The sequence below is a fragment of the Macaca fascicularis genome, chromosome 6 (assembly GCF_037993035.2).
Source record: "Macaca fascicularis isolate 582-1 chromosome 6, T2T-MFA8v1.1".
In the NCBI taxonomy this organism is placed as follows: Eukaryota; Metazoa; Chordata; class Mammalia; order Primates; family Cercopithecidae; genus Macaca; species Macaca fascicularis.
This window is the reverse complement of record NC_088380.1, coordinates 20,846,160-20,866,809: the sequence shown is the minus strand read 5'-3', so window position 1 is coordinate 20,866,809 and position 20,650 is coordinate 20,846,160. Positions and strand designations below refer to the sequence as shown.

Genomic DNA, 20,650 nt, shown 5'->3' with positions numbered 1-20,650 from the left:
ACTAACATGTCTCCCCACATCTACCCTGCCCTCTAAGATCCATTCTCAATGCTAAAGCCCAAAATGTTATTTTAAAAAAATCTATTGGTGTCACCCCTTGCCAACATTTCCTCAATGAATATCCATTGCTCTTATAATAAAAGATCTCATCTGATTCTGCACTTCCTGAATTTGCTCTGCAACCACACTGGCTTTCTCTCTCTCTCTCTCTTTCTCTAAGTTTCTCTAAGTTGCCATGCACATACTGACTTGGATTTCATTATATTATATAATTTATCACATCTAAGCCAATAATATTTCAGGAGGCTATCCCTCATTTCTGAGACTGTCACATCTTAATATGTCCTGTATTTTCCTCATAAGATATCACAGTTGGTAAATATATATGGAGTAGAATTTCTATTTGAGTGATTTAAATGTTATTTTTTCCTATAACTATGGTGTAAATTCATTGAGAATTATTTGAAGTTATTCAACAAACTTGATTATACCATAATCAGTAAACTATTGCATGTATTAAACCATTAATTATTAAACAAATTAAATCAATAAATTATTCCATAATAAATATGGAAAGTAATATATCAATCACTGATCTTTGTGATTTCCATATAGGGAAAAATAAACACATTAAACAGAGGAGATTTTCACCCTCACTGTTCAAAACATACCTCTGTGATTTCCCCTTAGCAGAACTCTGCAAAGTCTTCCAGACCAAAAAGTTTGAGGGACTAATGGTTTACCTATGTCCCCAATTAGAATTATCTCAATACAAAAATTGTTTGATTTAATAAAAATGCTTATTTAAATTTCAATTTATTCAAGTATCAAAGTAGTTTATTAGTGAGTTAAAGAGTATTATTAACATATGCAGCCATTGGTCGAGGCAAATCCTATCAGCAGAGTATTAAAAGCCAAGAGTATAGGGAAGGATGGTGGATTACGGAGACAAAAGCAAAAAAACGACTCTTTGCAAAAGGCTTCTTTGAGTTCGGGATTTTCTGGGCTAAGCAATTCCTAAGGAATATTTTTAGCAATAATATTAACAACATGAATGTTACCAACAATTATTTTTCTGTAGAGTATATTGGAAATATGAAAAAAACTGCTATTGAATAGGACTATGATCTCATAGAAAATGAACACAAATGCTATAAAGTCATAACACAGAATGAAACAGAGTAATTTATATTGAAGCATTTTCTATGTATTTTCCTTTATGTTTTGATCCTCATGGCCTTATAAAACTAAAACCAGAATTAGCATTTGTCTGGATAGAATTTGAGAAAGCAAGGTTGTGTGTAGAGACCTTCAAAAGTTCTGATCACACTGTCTCTTTTACTTAGCAAACGATTTAACATGTTCCACAAAACATGTCTATTTTGTTATGATAAAGTGTATATATAGGCAGCTACAGTAATATATTAAACACATTATCCAGCGTATAATAAAATAGAAATGTAAATATGATGGATTGAAATAAGTTGAAGTTTTAATATAGGTTACTGTACAGAAGTGGAAACTTTTGGCATCCTTTGTATGTTCAACCCAGTTCAGAACACTGTCTGTACGATTACTCTGCTATGACCTTGTAAGGAGGCAACTTTATGCTTCCCAAAAGATGCTCATTGAAAAAGAGACACAATAGAGTAGACAGTCTCCCATAAAGATATTAGAATAACATCAGCCTATCTTTAATAACCCATTCACCTCTCTTTTGTTCAGGCTCCAAAGAAATTCTTCTAGTTCATCTCCTCCAATTTTCTTTAAAGTGAGTGATGCGTGCTCAGGTTAATCTTGGAGACTTTATCTTTTATTTTTGACATATTCCACAGGACAGTTAATTCTTTCTGTGGCTACATAGGTGAGATAGGGAAAATGCTATGTTTTAAAATAAGTTGACTTGTTCAAAATAATTTATTTTAGTGAAAATGAGTCTTATAGCATGTTTGCACATGACGTGTGACTAGGACTACTGGGTGTTAGGAAGTAATATTCATTGAGCAAGGAGCAGTTCAAAAGCATAGCCCTCCCATAGAGTCAATGTTCTATTTATTAGATCAGGGAGGTGAGCCTGTTGTGAAAATGAAGACAGCCTGAGGAGATTTCAAATTCTCTTGATGATTGACCAATTTATTCTTAAGGATATGGGGAATCTCAACACCCAGGGGCTACATGAAAATGTTCTTTCTCTCACCTCTTATGAACAGTAGTATCTTGAAAGCAATTCTAACTGCCACTGGTCCTAAAAAGTATGTTAAAATTGTCTTCCCCGATCCCAGTGGGACAAGAGATCCTAGCTAGGAAAATAAAGTACAACCGGTCTTGTTAATGTGGTGACAGACAGCAGGAAAAATAAGAGAATAACTAATGTTCAAATGCTTTATTTTCTACAGGAAAATACATACACACACACACAGACAGACACACACAGACACACACAGAGGCACACACACAACTTAATCTATGTGAAAATGTTTGGCTCAGATCCTGTTATGTTGTCCTGTTATATATTCAGTTTGAGCAAAATTGAGGAGAATTAGATCTCTATTGACCACTAAGGAGCTCTCAAACTTCCTTCCACTATAAACTAAGATTTTGCTCCACTAAGAGGAAAGAAAGATTACAGGATATTTTTCAGCATTGTATAGCAGACTTGATTTTTTTTAAAGTGCCACACTGTAACCATATTTTTAAAAATATTTCTTCACCATTTTGAAAAATGAACTGCAATTCTGGACAGTTATTTGATTTTATCAATTAATGTGGAATGGCCCTGTCTTGCTAAATCCTATTTATAGAATGACACATTTCTATTTACTTTCCCTACATAAAGATACTTTAACCTACAATATATTTGATCTAAAATATGTCCCAGCTTCCTTCTTGACTATTTGTGAAACTGAGGTCCTCAGGTTATTGTTTTATATGCATAAATATTGAAATATTGAGCCACAAGCACAAGTATTCCACTTCTGAATATTCTTTTTTTTTTTTTTCGAGACAGAGTCTTGCTCTGTCGCCCAGGCTGGAGTGCAGTGGCGTGATCTTGGCTCACTGCAACCTCTGACTCTCAGGTTCAGCAATTCTTCTGCCTCAGCCTCCAGAGTAGCTGGGACTACAGGCATGTGCCACCACGTCTGGCTAATTTTTGTATTTTTAGTAGAGATGGGGTTTCACCATATTGGCCAGGCTGGTATCGAACGCCTGACATTGTGATCTGCCTGCCTCGAGCTCCCAAAGTGCTGGGATTACAGGCATATGTTCTATGCCTTCTTGTGAAGAAACCTTCTGGAATGACTCATTGTGTGTGTGTGTATGTGTGTGTGTGTGTAGCTAATGTTGGTGATTTGGGGCTTTTAAGTTTAGGAAATCTCCTCTCTTCTGGTTTCAAAATGGCTTGTAATAATTATTGACATTTCTATTTTGATGACAGACCACATCCATTTTGTGCAGAATTCTACCATGTTTTTATGCTCAGCTTTCCCACCAGAGTTAAGCCACTTTTATGTCCCACTTTCATCTGTGATCACCTCCTAATAGACTTCCATATTCCCCTCAAATCTTATCAACAGAGAGGCTAGCAAATCTTATCAACAGAGAGGCTATTATGACTCATTTAAACTAGGCTCAGACCAAGTTACACCCTCTTCCAAATTAGTTGAGGTTTCCCATCTCAGAGTAAAACTCAAAATCTGTTGTATGATTCATAATTCTTTACATTGCATTTTTCCAACCCTCATGCCTATGTTTCTGATTTTATCTCCTATATGTCCGCATCTTACTCTACTCCTTATTCTTCTTGTGAAACATTAAGACATCTCTGCCTAGGTGTCTTTGTGCACATTGTTCTCTTTCCAAAAATGCTCTCTTCTTTTTTTTTTTTAATTTTTTTTTATTATTATTATACTTTAAGTTCTAGGGTACATGTGCATAACGTGCAGGTTTGTTACATATGTATACTTGTGCCATGTTGCTGTGCTGCACCCATCAACTCGTCAGCATCCATCAACTCGTCATTTACATCAGGTATAACTCCCAATGCAATCCCTCCCCCCTCCCCCCTCCCCCCTCCCCATGATAGGCCCCGGTGTGTGATGTTCCCCTTCCCGAGTCCAAGTGATCTCATTGTTCAGTTCCCACCTATGAGTGAGAACATGCGGTGTTTGGTTTTCTGTTCTTGTGATAGTTTGCTAAGAATGATGGTTTCCAGCTGCATCCATGTCCCTACAAAGGACACAAACTCATCCTTTTTTATGGCTGCATAGTATTCCATGGTGTATATGTGCCACATTTTCTTAATCCAGTCTGTCACTGATGGACATTTGGGTTGATTCCAAGGAGCGCAGCTCATCGCCAGCAATGGATCAAAGCTTGATGGAGAATGACTTTGACGAGATGAGAGAAGAAGGCTTCAGTCCATCAAACTTCTCAGCGCTAAAAGAGGAATTACGTACCCAGTGCAAAGAAACTAAAAATCTTGAAAAAAAAAGTGGAAGCATTGATGGCTAGAGTAATTAATGAAGAGAAGGTCATAAATGAAATGAAAGAGATGAAAACCATGACACGAGAAAAACATGACAAATGCACAAGCTTCAGTAACCGACTCGATCAACTGGAAGAAAGAGTATCAGCGATTGAGGATCAAATGAACGAAATGAAGTGAGAAGAGAAACCAAAAGAAAAAAGAAGAAAAAGAAATGAACAAAGCCTGCAAGAAGTATGGGATTATGTTAAAAGACCAAATCTACGTCTGATTGGGGTGCCTGAAAGTGAGGGGGAAAATGGAACCAAGTCGGAAAACACTCTTCAGGATATCATCCAGGAGAACTTCCCCAACCTAGTAGGGCAGGCCAACATTCAAATCCAGGAAATACAGAGAACGCCACAAAGATACTCCTCGAGAAGAGCAACTCCAAGACACATAATTGCCAGATTCACCAAAGTGGAAATGAAGGAAAAAATGTTAAGGGCAGCCAGAGAGAAAGGTCGGGTTACCCACAAAGGGAAGCCCATCAGACTAACAGCAGATCTCTCGGCAGAAACTCTACAAGCCAGAAGAGAGTGGGGGCCAATATTCAACATTCTTAAAGAAAAGAATTTTAAACCCAGAATTTCATATCCAGCCAAACTAAGTTTCATGAGTGAAGGAGAAATAAAATCCTTTACAGATAAGCAACTGCTTAGAGATTTTGTCACCACCAGGCCTGCCTTACAAGAGACCCTGAAGGAAGCTCTCTTCTTATCCAAATGTTTTTCTCTTCAGTTCTTCAGTCTCTAGCATAACTAGCGTTTCACCTTCTCAGACATTTTCAATTCCCTTCATGTATGTATCAATGTATCTTACCTCATAATTGAATGGTTATTAGATTTTATTTTTTTTTGTTTCTTACCAGAGTTTAGGAGATAAGTTTGTTTGTTTTAATGACTGCTTTATCTTTGGAACAGTACCTGGTATAGTGTAATATAAACTCAATAAATACATATTGAATGAATTACACCTGTTTATTCACATTTTTGAATTCCCAGGATATTAACCCTATTTTGAGAGCCAAAGTCATGCCTATGTATCCCCCATTTTGTCTTTTAAATTTGAGATACAATACCTTTATATTATTCTCAATGAGTTAATTATCAAGAATAAGATAACTTGCTCGCTGAATAGACAACTTCCCCAAAGGAAGGATTATCAGTCAGCTCTTGTAAAACTTAAATTTTTGAAATTCCTTTACCAGTCTCAATTTTAGTAGTGGTCTCTAAAAATTAAGTTGGGGTTTCTTTCATCACTCTCTGTTGCACTGTAAGTCACCTAAGTTAATATAATTCATTTACTTCTTGATCAGGGCATGATAAAAACACAATTATAATTTTCTGAGTTTTAACTTTCTATAATTTTTGCTTTTTATATTTAATTAACTGGGATGTTTTACAACAGAGATAGATACTTTGCTTTTTTTCCCTATGCAAAAAGTTAAAGAAAGGTCTTGGTTCTGGAAACACTTCAACGCAGAGGTAAGTTGGTTTTCTAGACAGGCAAGTTCCCTTTTTTCTATTTTTCTAAAGTGGAAAGAAAAATCTTACAGCTAGTTAGTTCAAGTAAAAATAGAATAATGGGGTGATATAATAAGTTGGCAAGACAGATGCCTTCTGGTTACTTATCAGAATAAAAGTATTACAAGTATTGTCAAGTAGAATAATGTTCAAACTATTACCACACAGTTATTTTCAAGTATCTGGCTGAGAGGAAACTACTTCTGGAGGATAGGCAGAAGGGAACTCTCTTATTTTATATTTCATCCTGTAATATGAAGTACAGCCTCAGCGAGAGCATGAGTGGTGTTCATTTGGATCACACTATCCTCGTAACTTAAAGCCCTACCATAGCTGGGGCTACAGGAGCTTTTTTTTTTTTTTTTTAACCTTAGAAATGTGCTTTGCGATTGCTTATACTGAAAGATGTTATAAGAAAAAGTGACATTTGGCACCAGTTATTTCACCATAAAAGTACTGTCGACAATTTTTATATTTAGCAGCATCCAGTTTATGAGGACTCAAGGGATAAAGCTTTTTATGGCCTTAGTGATTCTGCTCCACAACTTGCCTTTTTTCATATCTTGGACACTGTGACTCATTAGATTGATTCCGTTTCTTTCGTTGCATAGGCTACAGTTAAAATTAAAGCCAAAGCCATGATCCTTCTCTAGTAAAATGTTGAATAATCTGTATTGGTTGAGTTTATGCTTTGGCGTCAGACTTGCTGAATTCAAAAGCAACTTTTCCCATTTGCTTGCAGCAGGACATTAGATAGTGACTTGGCCTCAATGTGTCAGTTTCCTTATCTTAAGTGAGGAAGGCTAGTTCTTTCAGAGGGAGGTTGTTAACGATTATATGCAGCAATTCATAAGACTGCTTAAAACCATGCACGAAAAATAGAGAAAAAGGGGAAAAACTTATTGGATTATTTTCATGATTTTTATATACTAATATTTTTAATTTAGTAAAATATTGTAATTCCATTTTTACCTTGGCCTGTTTTATATTATGTATTTAAATATATGTTAAGTATTTTCTGGAAAAGAATACACTAAATTATTTCTAGTTAGATAGGAGATAGATAAAACATAATACAGTAGATATAAATGGAAGTATCTCTATCTCAGTATAAATAAAAAATAAATTTAGAGTTAATAATAAGTAAGTACTTATTTATGTAACAGAATCTGTATTGAGTAACATAGACTTATATGCTTGAATAAATAATCTGAAGAATTTCTTTATTCATTTATTTCACTTTAAGCAAAATAGTGAACATCTAAATAGCATAGTAATATTACTTTTTCAAACCAGGAAAGACTCATAGTTGTTTCTAGAGTTATATATCAGGTTCAAAATATTTAAAATGTGCATATCATTTTAATCACATTTAAGATTTTACAATATAATTAAGTAAAAATGATATATTACATATATTATAAACTATAGTTTACTTATAGCATGCTTTACTAGATTATAACAGTACATTTAAGGTAAAAGAAATTGATTGCTTTTTTGAGGTGTTTTAGTAGCATATCATACTATAAAAACTTAGTGGAAGTATGTGAATTTTGTGGCATTATAATAATCTGTTATGAAAATTTGTTGGCCAGGCGCGGTGGCTCACGCATATAATCCCAGCACTTTGGGAGGCCGAGGCAGGTGAATCACGAGGTCAGGAGTCCAAGACCAGCCTGGCCAATATGGTGAAACCCCGTCTCTACTAAAAATACAAAAAACAAAATTAGCCAGGCGTGGTGGCATGCACCTGGAATCCCAGCTACTCGGGAGGCTGAGTCAGGAGAACAGTTTGAACCCGGGAGGCAGAGGTTGCAGTGAGCCGAGATCACACCATTGCACTCCAGCCTGGATGACAAGAGTGAGACTCCGTCTCAAAACAAACAAACAAAAAAAAGAACTTGAGTATATATGTAAAGAAAATAATTCACTGTGAAAATAAACATATACACAATCAAAAGTTATGCTTTCTTAGAATTCTTTTCTTCTTTTTCTTTTTTTATTTTTTCTTTTATTTTTTTTCGGGGACAGCGTCTCGCCCTGTCGCCAAGGCTAGAGTGCAGTGGCACAATCTTGGCTCACTGCAACCTCCACCTCCTGAGTTCAAGCTATTCTCCTGCCTCAGCCTCCCGAGTAGCTGGGACTGCAGGCACTTGCCACCACGCCCAGCTAATTTTTGTATTTTTAGTAGAGACGGGGTTTCACCATGTTGGCCAGGATGGTCTTGATCTCTTGACTTCGTGATCCACCCACCTTGGCCTCCCAAAGTGATGGGACTAAAGGTCTGAGCCACTGCGCCTGGCCTCTTAGAATTCCTATGCAATTGATAACCATCTGGAAAAGTGTTTGATAATCATTTTCTTTTCATTCTCCATTGTCTCATTGTCTGCTAAGAGTCTACTGCCTTTCTTCCTATCAAAATTTGTCCTGTTGATTCCCGCCATGTTTATCTAAGGCAGTATATAGCTCACTCCCAGAGATGTGAAAGTCTATGGTATTAGACTGTGATATACGATTAGATGCAAAACAATATAAAATCACAAAACATCTTGGTTTTTATTGATGCTATTCCTGATGTTCTAAGATAATTATATACAATGTTCAAAGTACATTTCAGTGTATGTCTGTGCCATTTTTTATCTTAAAACAGTGGAGAAAACTGGCCATGTGGAAACTTTAATTGTGACATTTAAATTATTGTACTTTTATTTTCTAAATTATCCTTTTCTGATTAATTTTTATTAAGTAAAATTACACACACAGATTTCAAAGTTCACTCTGAATAGTTCACGCATTAATCATGTACCACATCTAACCTGAAATCAAAGCCTTTAAGTGACTGTATTGACTCAGTATTTACTTTCCCAAGTTTTGAACAACAAAACTATATACATATGTATATGTGTGTGTGTGTGTACATATATATATGTAGGAAAATAGTTAATGTAGCTGAAGTAAACACATGAGCAAAAACACTTCAAATTACTTATTTTTAAATTTTGTAAACCATGCTACGCAGAAGGATGTGGTGCAGCTTACAGAAAGTATGTACTGTAGAAAACTTTAAAACAAGATAAGTTTAGGAGCCTTGGGAAGTAAGAACGGGACAAAAAGATTAAGTCAAGACAAACAGTTTGAATATTGTTATCACTTTAAATGAAACAAAATAGTATGGTATAAATTTTGTAATCTGCTTTCCTCACTACTGCGATATGTCCTCACAAAGAAATAAAAATCAATGTTTGCCATTACATCTAACTATAAGATGAGGAAACTATCCCTTAGCCTCCCATCTTACCAACTCTCCTTTGAGGGGAAATCAAATCAAAACCCACCAACCGCATTGACAAACAGCATGTATTTGTGGAACACAGTGCTTGCTTGATAGACATTATTGCTTTCCTGTTACGGCCTAACAGGATCCATTAATTCACCTTTGAGGCTTAATCATGTGCAAGGAAAACGGAAAAGTATTTGATAATAACCTTTTATGGGCTGTTGGTTGTAACACTGCTTACTTGTTAAACAAAATAACTACTTTGGGTAGATAAGAGGATCATAAGTGGGCATTGAAATGTTTTCATGTTAACCCTTAACCGTACTAAAACCTCACATACGTAAAAGATTAAAGGTGGTAAATATTAGACCTCAGTGCAACTTCTGTTGACCACGACCAAAAGTGTATATAAATCATCCATTCTATTATTTAAGAAGTAGTACATACTCATTAAAATATTTATTGGGGTCCTATTAGTTTCCACTTAAGAGGAAGTAAGCAGAAACAATTCAAAAACGCCTATGTACATCAGTACAATTAAACCTGCCCAAAATACTATAAATCAACCAACAGTACACCTCTATCCTGTTTACAGTCATTTCAGGTTTTGATGCTTCCTGGGTTTTTACATGTTGAGCTTCAGATTTTATAATACACTATTTGTATAATAGAAAACTCATCAAAAGAAGTGGATTGTCTAAATTAACTATTCAAAAAACATTGGTTATACCAAAAAGTAATACTATTTTACCATTTTTATTCTGGTATATAAATATCTCAAGCTCCCTTCTAAAATTTGTTGGTAATGTATGTGTGTTTTTAATTCATGCATTAATCTTTACTTATTTCTTCTTGAATAAGATACAAGAATTATTTTCCTCATGAAACCTTAAATTCTAAATACTCCAGATAAAGTGCAATCATCTTGAATTTTAGTTATACATCTACTTTTCCGTGTTGGACAATTTTTCTCATCTATCAACACAATCTTCTTTTGTTTTCTTTTTTATTCAGCACTTATCTCTTCCTTATTAACACATTTATACCTTCCTTATGACTTTTTCTTTCCTGTACTACTGTCTCTTATCCATTCCACTAGCACCACTCTGAACAGTTTTTGTTTTGTTTTTTGAGATGGGGTCTTACTCTGTCGCCCAGGCTGGAGTGCAATGGCGTGATCTCGGCTCACTGCAACCTCCACCTCCTGGGTTCAAGCAATTCTCCTGCTTCAGCCTTTCAAGTGGCTGGGATTACAGATACCCACCACCACTCCCAGAAAACTTTTGTATTTTTAGTAGAGACAGGGTTTCACTATATTGGCCAGCATGGTGTCGAACTCCTGACCTCAGGTGATCAGCCATCCTCGGCCTCCCAAAGTGCTGGGATTACAGGCGTGAGCCACCGTAACTGGCCTCACTCTGAACAGTTTTAACACAAGAGTTAACAGCTGTTGTAGGTTGAATTGTGTCCCCTAAAAAGATATGTTGAAACCCTAACCCCTAGTACCTGTGAATGAAACCTTATTTGGAAACAAGGTATCTGCAGTTATATCAAGTTATGATGAACTCAGCAGATAGTCCTTAACTCTACATGACCAGTGTCCTTGTAAGAAGAGAAGAGAAACAGAGAGTAACACACACACAGGGAAGATAATATGAAGACATATAGGAAGAAGAATGCCATGTGATGATTGAGGCAGAGAACAGAGTGGCGCTTCTATAAGACAAGGAATCTCAAGAATTGCCAGCAAAACCAGGAGCTAGGAAGAAAAGCATGGAACACATTTTCCTCCTGTATCCTTCACAGAGACACGGCCCTGCTGGCAATTTGAAATCAGACTCTGGCCTCCAGAACTGTGGAGAATACATGTCTGTCTTCAAGCAATCCACTTTGTGGTTCCTTGTTTTACGACAGCTTTACGAAACTAATATAACTGCACTGGCCTCTTCCTCAGTATCTGCAACCACAACACAGAGCCCTTCAAAAATAGTAACAAGTGAAAGCGAAGATAATTCCACCACAAGTTTAGTAGGGCAATCTGGACACTCAGCTATCATTCTCTTTACCTTTGACCAAAGGCATTTCTCTCCTTTATTTCTCTACTTCAGCAACTCTCTCTCCTCAAATCCAATTACCTTTTGCTAAAAGCAAAACAGCAGTGTTTCTGAATCTCAGAAATTGAACCATCAAGTGAAGACTTACTGTCTCTTACTTTATGCACATTCATTCTCATGTCCCAGTCTTACAGATAACAGAAATAAAAAGTAAAATAAAAACGCCTCTCCTTTACTGCCAATAGCTAATGCCTTCACCCATGTCCTGAATATCATTTGTACATCGCATCCGCCTCCAAATTCTTACTTCTGCAAATGGTTCAGTACTGACCTAGGTGTGCTCAGCCGAGGAGGCCATTTAAAGCTCCAGAGAGTTTCTGAGTCAAAGAGCTCACAAGATTGGACATGGTGACATGACAGAGGAGAGAGGCTAGGAAGGAAATTATGGGAAAGAGGTCAAAACTCTGAGGTGAGTCAGAGAAAGCATTAAGACAGCAAAAGCCAGTAGGGTCAGAGGAGACATTCTGAATTTCAGAAGTTTCTCTATGGTAGAGTAAATAAAATAAAGGCAGTTTAGGATCAATGGGTGCCTGGAAAAACTGCTTTGGACCTACTCTTGTTACATTGATACTTAAACCTCTAATTATACAACCTTTCCAGAAACTATTTCTTGACCTTGAGTAAATCTGTTTAAAATCCTATCTTTGAAAATCTATTCCCTGACAAGAGATCTAAACAAAACACATCTCATGTTGGTTACTCTCCGTGTTCCTTCTAGAATGTGCCTTTCTATACAGCCAAGTGACTTCCTTTCATTTCTCAACCTGTGGAAATATTCGTTCTGCTTCCACTGCTCTGCTGAATGGATTTTCTCCTCATGCTGCAATGGTCTTTATATTGCCAATTTCATTTCCGTTTTTGGTTCTTATATTTCCTAAATCATACGTAATCTTTCTATACATGGATCCCCACCATCACCCCCAAGGCCATTCATCATTCACTTTAACTGTCTCTGTTCCTTTTTTGTTGTTGTTCCACAGACCGACTCTCTTAGTCTTCATTTCTGGCTGCCAATTCCTCTGAGAGTTAACATCTATTTTTACTGGATCAATTATCATCTATTTTCTAATGGATCTCAATTGAATATTTTAACCCAGAATTTTATACTCAATTAAAAACTCTTTGATTCACTATTTCCCAGGAAATTTCAAACTTGGCATGATCCAACATAAATGTATCTTCACTCAAGAATATACCTTATTATATATTATATATTTTATTCATGACATGAATAAATATCTCTGGAAGCCATATTTTCTTCTTCATTCTTACAATCGCTCTCATATTTAGGATGATGGGTATATTTTCCCCTTGTCCATTTCAATATTTTTAAAATTAGAACCTTTGCATCCAGTTTTGCCCCTTTAAATCAGCCTAAATTCTGCTCCAACATTGGAATCTTAACACCTCACCACCCTACTTGAAAGTTCTCAATGACTCCCAAAGCAACATAGAATCAGGCTTCACAGAATGACATACCATGCAACAGTCTTCTGAACCAAGTCCACACTTCCACCTTCTGCCTCATTCTTCCATTTGCTATTTCGTTTTTAGCCATCCTGAGCTACTATTCTGTTTTCCAAATGAGCCAAGCTTCCTCATACTGTCATGGCTTTGAACATACCACCTTTGCTTGGACTGGCTTCTGAATCAAGCATTTTTCACTAGATCATATCCTGAAACCAGAATGCTTATCAGATGTGGCTCAAATATTATTATCCCAGAAATTATTTTAGTCTCTGTAGATTTGAATTATTTTAATTTGGGAACCTGTATTTCTATAGTTCATGCTTTATTCACTTTTGTGATCTTAGCACTTAGCCTAGGTCCAAGACTACATCAGGCATTTAAACATTTGTTGAATAGATGTTGCCATCTCTGATCTTCCCCACCTCTGATCTTCACACACGTTTTTAGCTGCAGAGGTGCATAAGCATTAGCAACATACTTATTCTACTGCATAACAAGCATGCTTATTTATTTATTTATTTTTTTAGATGGAGTCTCGTTCTGTCGCCCAGGCTGGAGTGCAGTGGAGTGATCTCGGCTCACTGCAAGCTCCACCTCACGGGTTCATGCCATTCTCCTGCCTCAGTCTCCCGAGTAGCTGGGACTACAGGTGCCCACCACCAAGCCTGGCTAGTTTTTTTGTATTTTTAGTAGAGACGGGGTTTCACCATGTTAGCCAGGATGGTCTTGATCTCCTGACCTTGTGATCCGCCCGCCTCGGCCTCCCAAAGTGCTGGGATTACAGGCGTGAGCAAGCATGCTTGTTTTCATGCCAGCTCTGTGTGTTGAGCAGTGATTCTCAAGCATAAATGCATAGAATAATTTCCCGGAGAGCTTGCTAAAACACTTAAATTGATAACCACCCCAAGAGGTTCCGATTCAGTCCTTCAGATGGGGCCCAAAGAGTCCTAACAAGCTCACAGATGCTTCTGTTCTGATGGTAGTAGCATAACCTTTGAGAACCACTGTTGTAGAATGCACTTGATAGGGAAGGAAGGTATTACTTCTCCCTGCCTTTGAGAAACAGTCAGGACGGACATCTAAAGTGCCTTTGTGTGATTATGTTACTTCTACCATTTTTCAAATTCCAGAATTAAATTTGTTTATTGCAACAGTGTTAAGGGCAAAGTAGTGATATCAACAAGACTAGGTGATTAGGGTATGAAAACAGACACAGCTGTCTACATATTTATGTCTACAAGATTCTCTTTGCCTTCACCTTTTGAATGTATTTCAGTTTTTGCCTCTGGTGACCCTATTGACAGGTATGTATGAAATCTGTAGTTTAATATGTATCTGATCTTCAGTGTCTTCCTTAATTGTACTACTACTGCTACAACAAATTTAAATGTAAGCAATTAAAATATATATGTTAATGTACATTTTCTTCTAAGATTTTATTTGTTGCAACTAGAAACTATATTCTGTAATTTACATATTTTTATGCTCATTTCATAAATGAGGAAACTGAGATTCATTGAGAAAGATATTGACTGTGGTCCCAGGGTTAGAAAGTCCCAAAATTGGCACTAAATATTTAGTCTGTCACCTAGTGTAGTGCACTTTCAAATACATAGCCCGTCAGACACAATAGATACCCATGAAAATAGTTAAAGTGGCCACAAGTCACTGCTGAAAATACCACTCTTAGTGACAATATTTGTAGGTGTGAAGAACAAAGCTTTTATAGCTAAACTTTTCTAGGTCAGATTTTAGCTCTATGACTTACTACTAATTGTATGTCTTTGAGAGAGGAGTTAACATTTAATAATTTTCTAACAACTGTCATTTCATAATTCTCATTTGTAAAACGGAAATAAAGATGTTTTGAATATTAAATGAGTTACTGTATATTTTAAAGAAGAAGTGAGCTATTATACATTTAATACCATATTGGATCCTTGATTATGGCTTTAGTATGGAATAAAGACTAGCCAAAAATGGGTAAATATGAGTAGAAAGGAGATTAATTAATTGGGACAATAATCTAATGCCACTGATTATTCAATAGGATTCAGAAAGAATTTGACATGATCCAGGTACCATGACAAAAGAATCAAAAGAATTCTTACTACATTGCTAAAAATAACATTACAATTCATTAAAAGTATAATTAAAATTCCAAAAATAGTTGATTTCTAGAAAAATAATTTAGATTAAGATAATGTGAAGAATTATATTTTGAAATATATCTTAACTGTAGTTATTTTAAAAATATAAAAAATTCACAAATTTTCATTCTGCTGAAACACAATCAATACTATTTGATTTTCAAGTGTAAAGGGATATATCATTTACCTGTGTGTGTGTTACGTGTGTGTGTGCATGTATGTGTACAGTTTTCTTGCGGCTCTGAATAAAACTAATTTACTCTCACAAGAAAGGATCTATTATGATAAAATTAAATGTTTCCTCTTCTTACCACCCTTTGTTGGTTTGTTGGTTTGTTCTTTATTTGTTAGGTATCCCTTTCCTGGCAGTCAAATTATTTTGATATCATGATTTACCAACTTCTGTACCAGAAAATAAGAGTGGAGATTTGCTAGACTTACAATAAAAATAATAGAATATCTGATTAGGAAGAAAAGCAATGGCGCGCTCTCTCTCTCTCGCTCTCTGTCTCTCTCTCTCTCTCTCCGTGTGTGTGTGTGTGTGTGTGTATATGTATATATATATTCTTTGATGCCACTAGAAACTAAATACATCACTTTTTTGCATCACTGGTCACATTTCTTACTCTGAAATTAAAAGGGACATTCTAGTATTTTATGAAGTAGTTTGACTCCAACTAAATCTTTCTCACCATATTTTTATCTTGTACATTCATTTTTCCAGACATGCTCAAATTGTCATAAATGATTTCTATTAGAGTTATGGATTTCAGTCATCTGAGAAGATGCAATGCAGTGAGATTCTGCCTCTGAATTGGTAACAGTTAATTCTTTTTATATTGCAAAGTAGATTCTTACAGAAAGAAATGTATGCCTTCATTTTCTATGTAGGTTGCATGGCATTTGGTCCACAGTGACAAAAAAATGATCCCAGAATATCTGCAGTATATTTTGTTGAATGTTAACAGCAGGTTCACATGTGTTTCATTTCTGACCTTGTAAAATGCTTTCTTGCTTATGCAACGCTTTATACATCAAATACAAAAACTGCTATGAGGGCCTCAGCTGCTTGAACAAGGACAAATTTGAGAAAATAAATAAATATTGTTCAGGTCAGTTTCAACAAAGCCATTTTTTTTCTATTATTCCATGGCATGAGTAATGCATGATATATTTGATTACATTTTAAATGTGATACTGAGAAGTCACAACGTTGATTTGTTTCACATGAATGCTTCTTGGTCTATAGTGCTAAAAAATAAATCATTCAAGTTATCTAACTAGCTAATGTTTTCAATCAGATTTACAGAATATTGTTTCTATTATTGTTATCAGCTCATCACGATTCAACATGTGTGTATGTGTTGCTAGTATGTCATTAGAGTTGAAAATTCTAGTATCAAACATTTTAAACCTCAGCATAATTCTAAGGCTGTGAGCTTTTAATATTTGTTTACTATTTGATAAATGTGTAATACTCAATTTGAGAAGATGTTTGGATTTCCAGTAGATGCAGAAAAGTTTTAGATTGTCTTTGAACCTTATATAGTAAACAGAAAACTTATAAAATATCAAATCTTAGGAACCTATGGAAAAAGGAGGCACAATATTATCTTTCAATTTAAATTTGAATAAGTGTATATTTAAAACACTCTATGCCTAACGTTCTAAAGTACATGATTCAGTATGTGATTGATTCTGACCTAAGGATGACAGATTAGACCATTGATCCTGGATCAATTCCAATTAAGATATAATAGATGACATGCTTTCTTTAAGTATTATTTCAAAGTAATGGTTAGTGAAATATTCCACAAATTTAAAACATTATACCTGCTAATGCACTATTTTGCCTAATACAGATATCAGTCCACTTAGGCGTGGAATAACAGTTCATGCACCAAAATGTTAAGCCAATATTTCCAAAAAGAAAATTAAGAGTCCAAATTAGCAATGAGATATTGGGATGTGATTTTGCTCATTTAAGTTTGAGAGGAACATATTCAATTTAAGTGGAGGAAAAAAAAAGTACTCAAAACAACTATTTTCTATGTTATAGAATTTAGAAATAATTAAATATGCAGGTTGAAACTTTGTGATAAATTTTGTGATACAGGTGAATGACTTTTATTTTACTCAATCACTGTGCTCAGTGCAAAGCTCTTGCAGTATCTATTCAGGGAGCCCAGAATATCCCCTTAGTAGTTTCAATGAGATGGATCATAAACTTAGTCACCATAGATGAAGGCAGGAAATAAACAAATACTTTATAAGTTTGCTGAGTCACTTCACTCTCTGGAATCCCAGGGAAGTGACTGATGCTCAGATGAAAATGCAGTCGATCTAGAACTTTTCGTTAGCACAGGGCACGTGAGCAAAAGTTTAATGAACACCATTACTGAGTATTTTTTCAACCTGGAATCCCCAAGAAAATAAGTATGAATTCCTCCAACATAAAATAGCTCCAAATAGCAAGGCCTATATTTTATGTTGAAAAATTTCCACTTAAATATCATATGTTCTTTTTGCAATTAAAATGTATGCATGATGGTAATTTAAATTACTGCTATCATTGTACTTTTTATCACAATAGAAATCAGTATTTTCAATACAGCAAACATATAAGTGGTTGTTGGTATTTAGCTATAAGTAGCAGCTAATGATATGTATATGTTATTTAAAAATACCACTGCTATGTGTAACAAACCACCTAACTAAATGTTAATCTTGAATGTCTCCATTAATGGTTTTCATTTTTAATTTCATTAAAAGTTTCATTCAAAATTTTAGAAAGGAATATATTTAAAAAGCCATTGAAATCCCATTTAAAATATTCTCTTGCTGAATTTATTTGGGCAAGGTATTCTAATAATAATGAGAATTATCCATTGCCTATTTGTTCTCTCCATAGCATAAACTTCTATCCAAAGCAAATACTTTTCACACTTGTTGAGCTTTGCCTTAAGAAAATGAACCTTTGTTTTGTTTAAAAGAGAATATGTTGCTGACAGTAAAACACTGATAGTATCACAGAAACTAACTACAGATATGTGGAACACATGTTTAATTTTTAAAAATAAATTTAACCTACATTCATAAAAGTAGAACAAAAACTCCTATTTTACCTAGGGCACTCATATAGCAAATATTATATCTGACACATGGCAATTCAACATGCATATTTATTGAGAGAAGCGATATTGTTCTGTATTTTGACTATTACTAAAGTTAAGTGATTTTTCTATTATTAAGTAAAAAGGCATATAAATTATTTCATTTTCTTCTTGAATTTCAATTGATTATGTTACATGTGATCTATGAGCAACTGGTCTCCACAAAAGGGGGCAAATTGAGTGTTAATCACTCTTATATGCCTACCTTTTAAATTAGAAATCAGTGGTCTTCTTTATACACTTTATTTATACGCAGAAGAGAAAATAAAATGAAGATCAAAAAACTTGAAGTGTAAGTTATAATATTTTATTCCTCCAAGCAATGGATGCTCCTGAACATGCCTCAGATTATATGGCCTTATTATTATATTATATTGTGTATTGTTATATTATATGGCCCTATTACATGCCTCAGACTGTATGGCCCTATCTCAGGGACCAAAAAAAAGAAATCCTTGAGAACAGTGGGTATTCATGACCATTGAGTGTGCTGATGCAGTTGGAAAATTGGAAGACAATACATTTTATCTCTTATAACCAAGTTTAGTCTTCAGAAAATCTGATTCTCTTTGAAAAAGAGTGTAATTGCAATTTTCCAAGTTATTATTGATTACTTCACATTAATGGTGGTGGAATCTGTAAGCCGTATTTGATTTGTGCAACAACTACCACCAGAAATGCAAATAAGCCCCCAATATACTCTTTATTTATGAGAGGGGATGGGTATGATATAACGGTTTAGGCAAAATGTATAACCATAGAATAACTTCTATGATGTATTGACTTAAACATAAAATAAAATATATTAATACTTATTCTTACTTTTTACGGATTAAATTGAATTATAGTACAACATTATAGACCGTGTGCTATCCATGAGAACTAACTTTCTACACTATGGCTATGAAACAGTTCCTAAATACATTGGTCCCCAATACAACTTGATTTCTAATACTTATATTTGCTCTATAAAATATTCTATAATAATTTGTCTCTGATGATTGAATCCATAAAGTGATGGTTTAAAATATTAGTTTGAAAAAAAGAATTCCCTGGCTAAATTAGCAGGATATCAGAGAAATTGATTAGTGGATGAGGTCAAGCTTGTTCATGGTGTGGTACTAAGTGTTTTAGGTGTAGGATTAAATGCAGTTTTTCCTGCAGATGTTGACTGTCTTTAGTGAATTGACTGACATAAACTCACAAGAAGAATAATGCTTAAGTCAAATGTCAATCGTTCCACTAACGATGGGAAAAAATAACTCACAAGAGGATTATGATAGGCATGTAGATTAATCAGCATGTTTTCTGTTTGTTAGAAAAACTATATAAGCGCAAATTATAATTTTAATGATTTTTAAAACATTTTTATAATTTTTATTTTTATGGGTACATAGTAAGTGCATATATTTGTGGGTTACATGAGATGTTTTGATGCAGGCATGCAACACATCAGGTTAAATGTGGTATCCATTACCTCAAGATTGTATCCTTTCCTTATGTGAACAAAAAATCCAATTATATCCTTTTAGTTATTTAAAAATGTACAACTGTAGTCACCCTGTTGTGCTATCAAATACTGGATCTAATTCATTCTCTCTAACTATATTTTTGTACTCATTAACCATCTCCTCTTCCCCCCGCCCACCCGCCACTACCATCCCCAGTCTCTGGTAACTATTATTCTACTCTCTATCTACAGGAGTTCAATTGTTTTAATCTTTATTTGGCTCCCCAAAATGAGTGAAAACATGTGAAGTCTGTCTTTGTGTGCCTGGCTTATTTTACTTAACATAATGATCTCTAGTTCCATCCGTGCTATTGCAAATGACAGGATCTCATTCCTTTTATGGCTAAATAGTGTCCCACTGTGTATATGTACCACATTTTCTGTATTGATTCATCTGTCAATGGAAACTTAATTTGCTTCCAAATCTTGGAAATTGTGAATTCTACTGCAATAAACATGGGAGTGCCGATATATCTTCGCCATACTAATTTCCTTTATTTTGGGCATATACCTAGTAGTGGATTTGCTGGGTCATATGGTAAATCTATTTTCAGTTGTTTGAGGAAATTCCAAACTGTTTTCCATAGTGGTCGTGCCAATTTACTTTCCCACCAACAGCGTACAAGGGTTCCCTTTTCTCTATGCCCTCACCGACATTTATTATTGCCTGCCTTTTGGATAAAGGCCATTAAAATTGTGGTGAAATGATATCTCATTGCAGTTTTTTTTTTTGCATTTCTCTGATGATCAGTGATCATGAGCATCTTTTCATATACCCGTTTTCCATTTGTATGTCTTCTTTTGAGATATGTCTATTCAGATTTTTTGCCCATTGAGTAATTAGATTCTAAGATGTTTTTCCTATAGATTTGTTCACAATCCTTATATACTCTGGTAATTAGTCA

At 35.0% G+C, this 20,650-nt stretch overlaps 1 protein-coding gene across 4 annotated transcripts in view; it reads left to right on the top strand.

Annotated features, from left to right (window-relative positions):
• CDH18 (cadherin 18) overlaps positions 1 to 20,650 on the top strand; it is a 1,123,620-nt gene that overhangs the window by 287,452 nt on the left and 815,518 nt on the right. The gene's annotated exons all lie outside the window — the stretch shown is intronic.